We start from the raw sequence: 12,257 nt of genomic DNA, 5'->3' as shown, positions 1-12,257 counted from the left end.
ATAAGAAGAAGACTTGCAAACATATCCCTGTATGATCTCACCAAAATCGTGAGTTAGTGGGACATTCTTCTCAAGTGTTAGGGTCCTATAATTTTTTATAGGATCGTTTGATTATAGCTGATCATTATTATGTTTGAGATGTTGTAAATAATATTTCCTCCTGTAAATTATTTCCAAAGCGACACCAAGTACTAATATTTAGGGATATTTTTGCATATAAATGTTTGGATCAGATCATAATGCAGGTGTTTTGATCAGAAAGAGCTTAGAAGCAACTTTCATCATGCACTCAAATCCAATTCCTGGACCAAAGGCAAGAGTAGGTTGAGGCATAAGAGAGAAATCATTTATTTTGAAGTATTAAAATAAATTCAAAAATAAATGAAAACCAAAACTCTAAAAAACATGAAAAATTCATTTGTTCAGTGTATGTCACCCAAAATCCAAAAGAAGGCCTATGGCCCACCATGGTTATGAATATAGGGGGGCTTCCAAAAGTGGTTTTCACTTTTACGGGCATTTACAAATGTCACACTCACTTGATTTTCGACCCCCTCCCCCTAAACCTCTTAGGGCCCACTCTCCCTCCTCTCCCTCCGAAATCCATTAACTGTATTGGTTTGAATTTTATAAATATGGAGGGAATGGAATTTCATGCGATTACGAAACCAATGGTGTTTGGATGGGAAAATAAATGAAAGAGATAAGGTGAAACCAATGGTGTGTGGATGGGAGGCTAAATGAAAGAGATAAGGTGAAACCAATGGTGTGTGGATGGGAGGCTAAGATCTAGCGAAAGAATATTTTAGAGGAATTCATGGATGGAAGGCAAAGTGGGTGAAATGAAATGATAGAAAAAAAAGTAAAATAATTTTATAGCTACAGGAAAAAGAAATTCATAGGTGCAGGAAAATAAATACATGAGATAAAACAAGAGGGAAATTTTGCAATATTATGTTCATGAAAGTAATGTATATGTGAAAAAAAACAGGGAGCTTCATGTAAACTAATTTTACACAAGTAAAAATGAGTTTTTAGAGAAGCAAGATGTTTTTGTTTTTACAGGGATAAAAGTCAAAACAGGAATGTTTTACCAGCCATGGATTTACAAAAAACAACACATGGTTTTGCAAATCCATCCAAATATTTACAAGAGTAAAAGAAAATTTACAGGGGAAGACAAAAGGAAAAATAGGACTTGGTTTTTGAAAACAACACATGGGTTTCAAAATCCATGGGAAGAGAAAAAATACATGGATTTAGAAAACAAGTCATGAATTTTTGAAACAGTAGATGGATTCGAAAACATGATAGATTTATAAATCATTCTAATAAATACTTTCATTTAAATATTTGGAAATATTAATTTAAATATATTATTTAAATCCAAATATTTTGTGACAAAACAAAGTATTTAAAAGATGATGGATAAGACAATGCACAATCAGATCTCCAAAAGGAGATCAACAATTTGCTGCATACAAGACAAACAACATTGCTCATTCAAAGGCCTAGTCACCACCAGAATGCCCAGAAACAACAAATTTCCAGTAGTAAGTAAACCAATTCACTTTCAAGTTTGAATAGAAGATCAGAAATAGTATAGACTTCCTATTACTTAGTTATATTTTGGGAAATATCTACATGTTTTTGGTAGATATTGTTTGTAATTATTATTATTATTATTTATTTATTTATTTAATTTATTTTTAATTTTTAATTTAATTTAATTTTTTAAATTATTTTTTATTATTTTTTTAGTTTTTTATTTTTTATTTTTTTTAAATTTTTATTTATTTATTTATTTAATTTTTAATTAATTAATTTTATTTATTTATTTATTTATATTTTTATTATATATTTATTTATTTATTTTATTTTATTTTATTTATTTATTTATTTTTTTTCAGGTTTTTCCAAAGATTATTAAAGAATATTTTGTAAATCAATTCCTTTTTGGGATTTGATATTAGTTTAGGAGAAGATCTCAGGATATTTTGTAAATTAATTTATAAATACTTCATCTTCAGAAGTATCAAGGGTTGGTTTTTGTACGAAAAACTCTATTGTATATTTTTTTTCTGAAGCATCAACAAATTTTCCAAGTAATACACAAGCTCTTTCACAGGATTCATGTGTCAAGTTGTTGGTGAAGTACATCTATCTGCCTTTTCCTGAAAGTATTTGAGGATTCTCTTTGATCTATTAAATCCAAATCATGATGATGAATTTGCACATGAGCCCCTTTCTGTGAATGTATATCCTTCCCTTGAAGCTGCAGATGCATCTCATCTTAATATTGGTTGTCTCAAACAAGATCCAAATGACCGACATAGTCCAGCTAGCACAAATTCATCTCAGACCTCCGCTATGACCACTGTCTGGTATGCATCATTAAATCTATCATTCCCTTTGCATGAGCTACCAAAGAACTATGATAAGAGGCTACCCTAATTTGATGGTACAAGTAATATCACAACAAGGAAACATGTAGTCAAAATCATTGACTTCATTGATTTGGAGGAATTCGATCACGAAGATGTCAAATTAAGGTTGTTTGCTCAAATCCTTTCAGGACAAGCTAGGAAATGGTATAAAAGTTTGACAACCAAAAGTATTCTTGATTTCCAATAGTTTCAAAGCATTTTCCTTAATAGATGGGAGGTTAAAAATAACTCTTTTTAGATTATGGATGAGTATTGGAATCTAAAAAGGAAGCCTGATGAGACAATCTAAGATTTCTCAACCAAATTCAATAATGTTTCTGATTCCATACCCACTGATATAAAGCCTCCCCCAGGATTGGCTATGCTTCATTATCTAGATGGTTTTGATGTTGAGATTGCATATGGATAGAGAAGATGGAGCTCCGACGAAATTTTTGACTGCAGCCTGAAGTAGATTAGGGTTAGGTCTTTTGTACTATCATGATTGCACCGTTAGCCCCAGTCACGACCTCGCCTCTTATGCTATTGCTGTTACCTTCTGTTACCATCACACTCAAAGTGGTCCTCCTATCCGTTACTTCTTTTGGTTTTGTAGCGAACCTCTGGCAAATGGATTTCTGTGGGATTTCGGAAGTTGGCGCGTCATGGAGCTTGATTTGGTAGACTATTCAGAGGATCCATATGCCTATGTCTCCATCTGGAAGACGTATCCTCCCCTGATATCGGATGTGTCATTTCCCCAACATTCCATCTCCAAGACGATTTCCTTGCCCTTGACTTCTGCTACGGGATCCTCCCAGTTATCACTTAAGAATTCTAATGCGAAAATATCTCACATTAGTGTGATGGTAAAGGTCAGTGCTAGTCTAAGTTTGATTTTTGTTTGCCTTAGAGTCTGAGTCTTAGGAGTCTTAAGTCAACTATGCATTCTCACCGGTCATTCTCATTCATTACCGGTCTCATAACCATGTGTCAGTTTGTTCAAAGATTACCATGTGCCACAAAACTCTTTAGGTGATTTCGTAGCGCATGTAATCATTTTGAAGTGTTTTCACAGTGCATAAATACTTTTTAGAAATTTCGCAACGCAACATGTTTTAGGTGATTTCGCAGCGCGACATGTTTTAGGTGATTTCGCAGCACATAATTGAAAATTTACACTGACTGTGCTACGAAATCAGAGAATCGTGCATTCCGCAGTGAATCTTTCCTAACTGTCAAATCTGTCAAGTTAAGTTATGGTTGCATCATTCATTGTCAGTTTATGCACTCCACATATCATGTCCAACCGCTTATCTCCATTATTACAGCCACTAGGTACATTGGTACACACGGATTGCAAGTTCCAAGAAAAGCCAGGTATTCACAGTCTTAATGATGATTGTATTCGTTGCATGAGGAAAAAATCTGCAAGTTTTCAATTTGAATACATTGTTATCAAGCGAGGCAGTTATCAAGCGGGGCAGCCATTCAAGCAAGGCAGAGATTGAAGTTTGAGCAGCGACAGTGTTTCAAACCTTCATGGAGGGATTGGTAGAAAGAAAAGACCATAGATCAGGCAGATGTTTAAGAAACGAACCTGAAGGTTTAGACATAATCTTGAAGAACAGATAAGTTGAGCATGCATTTAAACAAGCTGGATGTTGGAATTTTTGCAAGAAACTCTAGGGAGGTCATGCACAGGTCACCAAGGAATTTGCCCTGAATTTCACAGGACTAAACTCAAAGCTTAAGCAAAATGTGTGACAAGGTGCAGCTAAGGAAAGAAGCCTGTGAGACTTCATTGTTCCACCATGGCTTGGTTAAGTTGATTGTTCTGCATGAACTCCAGAGGGTAGGTAGGGACTGGCACACATTCATATTCATGTTTGGTTTCAAGAACAAGACCGATCTCAGCCCTCAAGCTTTAAAAGATCTTCCAACAATAACTGGTCATCAGGCAGAAACAAGATCTAGGAGGTTTTCAAAGTTAAAGGCAGGGAAGCAAGTAAGAGAATCCACCAGGTCATTGACTATCCAGGATACACCCCAGCAGTCCCTTAAAGAGAAAGCTCAGGTAAAAGAAGCTGCACGTGAATCAAGCACAGGTGAAGGAGTTCAAAGAAGAAGAACTAGGAGCCAGGTAGCTAAAGAAAAAGGCAAATCAAGGATTATTGAAGAAAGCCTTGTTTCGAAGGGAGATTTAAATGACTTATTGCAAGCCATTGACATTGAAGAATATCCACTAGTTCAAGAAGATTTGATAGAGTCAGGAAAAGACAAGGCTAAGAGAGTCAAAGCCTCGAAAAAACTCAAGTTTGATGATCAGGTTGATCAATTTGTCTTTAAGCCCAGGAGACCCATAACGAGGAAGTTTAAACAAATACAGGAGGTACTACCAAGAGCATATGAAATAGGGGATGGGACACAGCCTCATGAAAGAAAGGATAAAGGCAAAGCAGTTACCATTCAAGAAGAAGATAGTGTGGAAGACTTGAAAAGGAGATTGGAATTGGCCAACTTTGAAATTGCTAGACTGAAGAAAGCTGCCAGGAAATTTGCAGTTAAGGAGGCTTATTTTAACCAAATGCAAGCTCGGTGGGAGGACCAAACATTTCAAATACCCGAGGTGGTTGATTTTAATGTTCAATTCCGTAGCTGGACTGTTCCTGCAATAAAGGAAGCTCAATTTATCAGAAAGGTCAATACAAACCTCAGATCTGGGATCAAAGTCATGAAGAAACAAATTGAAGACTTAAAGATACAGTTAAGCCAGCAGAAAGAATTTCCTTAAAGAAATCCCATTTCAAGTAAGGCTATGTTTCAAATTTTGATGGTTTTGCTTGGTATAATCTTTCTTGAAGAATCATACTTTCCATTCAGTTTTGAAAGGCCTTGGAGCAGTTGAAAGGGATGTTTAAACATCAATAGGCTTAAAATAGCAAAATTTTGGTTAAAACTGTGGTTTTTGGAATAACACAACAGTTTCGTAGCGCGCTACGAAACTGCTAAAGATGATGACTAACGCACAACGATTTCGTAGCGCGCTATGAAACTGCTGAAGCTGCACAATCTAATCTCAGTCAACCGATTTTGAAATACAAGTGGAAATTTTTTAAAAAGGGAATATCTTCAAGGGATCATCTACAGGTATCAACTTTCAACAAGGTCAAGACAGGTGGAGGAAACATGTATTCAAATCCAACTCTAAACTTTTTGTCATAAAGTGATTTTATTTACTACAGTCCAAGATATGTCAGACAGCTTGGAGGAGCTTTTGTCTTCACACAAGGAAAAGGTTGACAACACATCAAGGACTTGGCATTCTGATATGTTTTGTATAATCAAAGATGAAGGACATAGTTCATTGGATTCGAACATCTTTAAGGAAAACCAAAGGCCGATAAACAGGGACAATTTTCTATTTTTTAGGGGCAATGGAGAAAGTGTAACATTGAAGACCAGTATGGAGCTTTGAACATCCACCACAGCCAAAATAAAAAAGGACCACATGTCAAAGAACGAGAATGATTGTAATTAAGGCTATTATTAGCATAATATGGAGTTAGACTCCTATTTGATTTAGATCTCTAGAAAGTCTAGTAGTAGTTTGTTATATTTAATAGGCAGTTAAAAGTTGAATACGTGTCATTAGAAGTAGATTTCAAGTTCCCCTCATGCTTGAGGAGGAATCTCAGTCAGGTAGAAGAGCTCTATATATAGGGGAAAGAGAAATGTAATAAGGGTTGGAAATTTATAGAAAAAAGCTTTGATATTTGGCCTATGTAAAGACTCTGTTTTTCTGGTAATACAGTACTGGCTTATGCTTCTCAAGAACCATATAGAGTTCAATATATGAGTTTCTTTTGTTGTCTTTTCATGTTATCTACAGTGTTATGAGTATTTGATTACTTAGAAATCAATTGTAGTGTTCTAATTTCCTTCATATACTCGTTGACTGTCTTCTTTGTGTTTGGTGTGCTCTACTTATATTGAAATCTGAATGCCTTGACTTTTATGCAAAGCCAATCCTACTGTTAATACTAGATCACATATGACTCCATAAGCCCGATGGATACTTGTTAATTTTGTTTCCACCATTTTCATTTTTATTTGTTTCACAAAGAGTTAGCCATCTTGATCATAATCAAAAACCTTTAATCCTTTGAGAGAGCCCTCTCAAGCTAAGGAGGCTAAGCCTTAGCCAAAAGATTGGTTTGAAACAGTTACTTGAAGTCTTCCTGGTCTGCAACCTTCCAGGGCCTGATTTTGAGATAACACTCTCGTCTGGCTGAACCCTTGCCTGAAGACCCCCTTTCATGGTTGGTTTCCAATACCCCTCCACCTTCTCCAACGACCCTACAGTTTATGGCTAGCTACATTACCCCGGACCCCTCCATTTACCCTCCGAGTTACTCGCTTAAACCTCCGGTCAACATCTCATCCCATTTCCCCTCTACTACTCTTGAACGTTGCCCCACTGATTTCCCGCCAGACCGTCTCTCACCCACATTTCGATGCCTCCCACCTCTGGATTCTTTGATGGTAGCCCATCCAAGGTTTAAGAAAACTCATATGCGCACCATTCTGAAGAACAAAATCCCCCTCTAGGAACTCCTTGGAATGACCACAGTGAAAAGGGCCTCAAATAAGGGAAGAAGACAAAGTGTGTGAAGGCCAAGTATCAGGACATAGCCCTCGGTGAAGATATCAAGATGGGAGAGGTACTTGATACACCAGACAAGGTTTTGGTCAGCCGAGTGCGAGGTCAGAATTACTCCACAACTAGACTTAAACAGTAGACTTACGAAATTTGGCGGCACATTTTGATAGAACTCCTGTTTGTTCAGTCAATAGACAAGGGATGGTTCGTGCTTCGTTTTGTGAGGGCTTATTACATAACTTGGATTCTCTTCCAAATTTTGGCATATTTAGCACACCCCTGTTATGATTAAAAGATGGAGCCTTCTATTTGACCCTGAGAGGGAGCATCTTGGTGCTGGACCATTGTGGTTTGTCTCCCAGGTCTGCCCCTACACTTTCGGCCTGAGGACATTTTCCGCTGTATTGGGAACAACCTGGGAACCTATTTGGAGCATGACAATTCATATCTCTCTTTGGGAAATATGTCTTTGGCACAGATTCTTGTTCACCTCGACACTAGGGAAGGCCTGGAGGAGCATATTACTCTGCACTGGAAGCACTACACATGCATCCATATACTAGATTACAAAGGTGTTCCATTCCATTGTAGGAGATGTCACAAGGTCGGGAATTGGTTTAAGGAATGTCCACTGAACAAGAAAGCCAATGCTTCAGAACACCAGCCAAAGGAACCAATCATAGACTCAAAGGTACCTGATCATGGAGCGGCTACCAATTCTGTACTAAACAAGGTGGCCAAAGAGACTCCGACGAAGCATGACAAAGATCCCATTTGGCCTCCCTCACCTCCCATGACTAGGGCCCGGGCGACTGCAGCAACTGCGTTATCTTCTGGTAATTCTAACTCTTGTTGTTTCATTTTTTCCATTTCGTCTAATGCATCTGCATTAGTCTCATCTGGACAACATTGCATTGTCTCTTTTGTCCTGTCTCCTCACTCTTTGGCCTGCCCATTAATTGCCCCCCCAACTATCTCTTGCACCCCTCCCTCTTTCCCTAAGCTGACCAACACTTCTGAGCACTCTACCGATTCCGATTCTAGGAATCGCTCACACCCCTATAACCTCCAATCACTTCACCGGTCTTTGCCTCTAGATTCCATTGGCTTTGGGATTATTTCCCCTCCATCCCCCCAAAACCACCTCGGGGCAGACCTTCTTCTCTCACTAAGGCCAAGTTATAGGCGGGCATGGATGTCATTGCAGGTCGTCAACTTGCAATTGACCAGGTTCTTAGAGCACAGATCACCCTGGTGTCCTCCCCCTCATGAAGCTGCTCTCTTTCAACTACAGAGGGTTAGCTAGTCCCAAAAAAACTAGCATTCCGAAGGCTCTTGAACATTGAATGTGTGGAAGTTATTTTTATTCAGGACATGCTGGGTTTGGCTGAGCCCATTACACACCTTCTTGAATCCATGCTCCCTGGATGGCATTTTCATGACTTGGATGTTAATTGAAGGTTTGGTGGCATTGCGCTGGGCTATAATACTAGGTGATTAAATTGATGAATATTTGGGGGGATCAAGATATTTAAGGGTAGATCTATTCACACCTGAACTTGGCATTGAAATTAGAATGGTTAATGTTTATGGACCATGTCATAATCAGGCCTTCTTCTGGGATCACCTACTTAGATCCAACCTCCCGCAAGTGGATAATCTTATCTTGGGAGGTGAACTAAATTTTTCCATTGGTTATTCAGAATCATGGGGACAAAATACAAAGATTGACTCACTATCAAATTTATTCAAGAATTTGCTGGAGGACCATGGCTTAATTGATATTCCTTCAGCCAGGTTACAACCTGTTAGCACCTAAATCTACCCTAGGCTGAAGGAAGGCAAAATTCAGGGTAACCACAAACCACGCGCAGTCTGGTAGCTAGCCCTACCAGAACAAGAGAGGGCTCTCTCCGAGTCACGATCAGTGAATAGATAAGCAAAAAATGGTCTGAGATGACTTACAATGAAATATTGATCTTAGGCTAGTAAGTGAATATGGATACAAGAAACAATTTTTTTTTTGAATGACTGAGTTTCTGGGGTGGTATGGGACCAACGGTCAGTGAAGAACAGAGAATTTAATACAAAGGCACAGATTACTTCGTGAGGCAAGGCAGGCGGAAATTCTAGCAATTTAGTTTGGAATAACGTGGAACGGAGAGATTGCTGAGGAGTGTGAAAAGGGCATAGGAACATGAATCCTTTTCAACAGAAGAGGAACACTTAACATGAAATTTTGCCACAGGCAGAGCAATAAAATTGAATTCTACCTAATCTCACTCAGAAAATTCACTAGAAATGAACATGAATTGAATTATGAAACATAACGAAATACATATGAAAACATAAGAGACACATTTTCTACACTCACAACCACAATAATCTCATGAAACAGAGCCATTGCCTTTCATTAATTTTCTGTCAAAAATACACAGTGAAGAAACAAAGTTTCTTTCCCATAGTCTCCCAGAAGTTACAAGCCAACCAACCCTTTGAAAATAGATTACATATAATATATAGAATGTGCCATGAAGAGATAGAATGCCCAAGCGTTGGGGAGTTACTCGAATCATTACAAAATGGAAATGAAGAGCCAACCATCAGCTACAGGTGCAGCACTACAAACATGACATTTGGCTTGGGTGACCGTTTGCCTTCCTTCGCCACTTAGATAGAAGTCCATCAGGAAAGAAAATGCTTTAAAATGCCACCTTTGGTGCCAAAAAACTGAAGTGTAGATGAGCGGGCCCACTTGGAGAAGTCGCAAATCGAAAATTCGCTAAACGGAAGAAAATTGGGCAATTTTTCCTCTGTGCGCTGCGCCATTTTCTTTGTGCGCCGTGCTACTTTGGGACCTATTTTGGGACACTTGCAGGTGTCAAAAATGTGCCCAAGTGGCTTGTTTGAAAGCCTATCCTGTCTACTTTCTAACCCCCCTGGAAGTTTTTGAATTTGGTGCTCATTTGCCCCTCCAAATCTCCATTCTCCCAAGACTGCTTCCTGTGTGTCAAAAAAGGGGCAGAGAGGCCATTTTTGGGTGTTTTTGACCTCCTGGAGACTCATATCTTGCCCAAATTTCTTGTCCGGGCACCAATAGTCGTGATTTTCCATGCTGAATCCAAAAATGCAAACCATTCCTCATTTGGAGCTCTAGATTTTTAGCGCCGCGCCACAGGGAGAAAAACCCTGTGTTTTGCCCAAAAATTTGTCATGTGACCAAAAATTCCCCAAATTTCTTGAAATTTGGGCTGGAGGTTCTTTATGGGGTGTTATGATGGGCCAAGGAAGCCTCAGCCAAGATTCAAAGCTGATCTTGCTCTTTTTCCTCTTTTTCTTTTCTTGTTGCTTTCCTCAATTTCGCCTTCAAGCTCCTTATCCGGGCACTTGCACTCATATTTTGTGTCCTGTAATGATAATCCATGTCTATCAACAAGGCAAGGTCTTGATCGGCCTTGTCCAGTAGCCTCTCCAAGTGCATGTTCACACTCTCGAGATGGGCCTGTCGATCCTCATTGATCTCTTGCTCCAATGATGTGAGCTCAACTCTTCTCCTTTGAGCTGCTTGGCGATGCTCACGAATGTTTTGCAGCCCCATAATCCCCCGCTGATCCTCTAGCTGTTTGTTTCTTTGCTCCAGGTACTTCATGTTCCACTTAACCTTCTCCAAGTCAAGGGATAAGGTCTCAATCATTGATTGTTGCTCCTAGATGATCTCTCCAAGCTCTGCATTTGTAGGTTCTGTATCTGTCTCATCATCATGAAGGAGAACGAATTCTGTCTCTCGTTCACCTAATGGCTCACCTGAAGGCCCCTCATCATGCATGGGCTCCTTACCTTTGTCCTGTTCCTGTGTCGTCGATGTAGGAAGTGAGGCCCCTTCCACCCCGGGTGGAGATAACACTCGCTTTGCCACTGCAAACAAATGTCTACTGCCTCTCTGATAGGTGATGAATACTGGCATAGTAGTAGTCTCATGGCGCTCATACTGATGTGAAGGACCACCTATCTCATGCTCTACCTCTGATACCACCTGTGGAGTGCTGAAGAAGTCACGGGAGATGAAGTCCTCCCAAGAAATGCCCTGCAATCCCAACTGATGATCCACCAAAATCCGGATAAGAGCAAAGTGATAAACACTGTTGAGCTACTATTGAGGGGTCTTATGCTGCATGAAATTTTTCATCCTCTCTATGTTCCTGCAAATGAAAAATGGGAGGTTCATCATTCGCACCCTGGTAAAGTGCATGAGAAACCTAATGTGATAGGCATAAAGGTGAGAAAACCTCCCCTCACAAGTGAAGTACTTCATGATCAATTTCATGAGCGGAGCATACTCATCTCTCAAAAATGTGAATGGGAAAACTCTCGTGAGCTGACTCAAACAACTGGCCTGAATGTAAGGCTCATAATGATGCCTCTCCACCTTCTTCTTCTTATGCCAATGTTCTCCAACAGTTGGTATGCCTATTGCCACTGATATGGCTTCGGGTGTCAATGTGAAGGTGACCCCGACCAAGATAGACTGACCTCCATGTAGGTGAAGCACAAAAAGATGGGCCAACTCATGATGAACTCTGACATTTGCCATCCTTTGAAAAAATTCAAAACATGCTAGGTGCTGGAAACAAGACATAGCAATAGGGCATGCCTGGAACTCAGTGAGGGTGTTTGGCTCATCTCTAACATGTTTGCCACTCCAGTGATGTCTCCTGGGGGCCTGTTCTCCTGAAGCTGTATCACTGTGGGTCTCCACCTCATACTATGACGAAACCTCGAATGCCATGACTGCTGTTTATAAACTGTATTTAGGCTTCCCCTTTGATGATGGTGAAAGCTAGGTTGTTTTGATAATCTGGCACCAAGGGGGACAATGAAACAAGTGAGTATTAGGAGGGGAATAATATAATAGGAATATGGGTTATAGGGAGAATTTTGTTTAGGGACATGTAGGGGGTTTGAGTATTTTTGATAGGGTATGGTTTGGGTTTTTTGCAAGGTAGGGTTTGTATTGAGTAATGGGAGGAGGGGTAAGGGAATATGAGTTTGGTAGTGTTAGGGTAGTGATAGTAGGAAGAATGCAATAGGGGAATAGGAACAGGGGTAGGGAAGGGAAAATACCTTGGCAACGATAACACTGTTACACAACCCTAGCAAGATGATTTCTT

This window comes from Pinus tabuliformis, chromosome 7, assembly GCF_031772625.1.
Source record: "Pinus tabuliformis cultivar Carrire ecotype Pingquan chromosome 7, CPIR1, whole genome shotgun sequence".
Classification (NCBI taxonomy): domain Eukaryota; kingdom Viridiplantae; phylum Streptophyta; class Pinopsida; order Pinales; family Pinaceae; genus Pinus; species Pinus tabuliformis.
This window is presented reverse-complemented; position numbering follows the sequence as displayed.